The following is a 571-nucleotide window of genomic DNA, read 5'->3' on the forward strand; positions in this document are numbered from 1 at the left end:
CTAGTTTCATACTTGTTCTAGGTAAAGCGAACGTCAAGCGTGCGTAGAGTCGTATCAGTGGCCGATAGGACTTGAGAGAGTATTTGTTCTATCTTTAGCTCCTCGTTGGGTTCGACACTCTTACTTATCGAAAGAGGCTACAACTATCCCGTATACTTGCGGGTCATCAAGACCTTTTTCTGGCGCTGTTGCGGGGGAGTCATAGCGTGGGGTGAATATTCTCGTGTGTGCTTGTTTGCTTTATCACTAAGTAATTTTTATTTGCTGTTCTAAGTTGTTCTCTATCTTTAGTTATGGATATGGAACGCAAAATACCAAAAAAAGTAGGTGTACTTGCTACTCATGGAGATGGGGTAACTCCTAAAACCCTCGATTCTCATTATGTGAAATATATTATGTACTACTTTGATAATCCTGAGAAAACCCCATTCAACTTTATAATGGGAGACACGTTGGATCAACATGAATACTTTAGGGATTATCGCTTTACACAAAAAGGGAAACTATTATGGGATCAAATTATTATGTTGCGTTGGTATGCTCGGGATCTATGCTTGAGATATGATATTAC

This window comes from Triticum aestivum, chromosome 7B (assembly GCF_018294505.1).
Source record: "Triticum aestivum cultivar Chinese Spring chromosome 7B, IWGSC CS RefSeq v2.1, whole genome shotgun sequence".
Classification (NCBI taxonomy): domain Eukaryota; kingdom Viridiplantae; phylum Streptophyta; class Magnoliopsida; order Poales; family Poaceae; genus Triticum; species Triticum aestivum.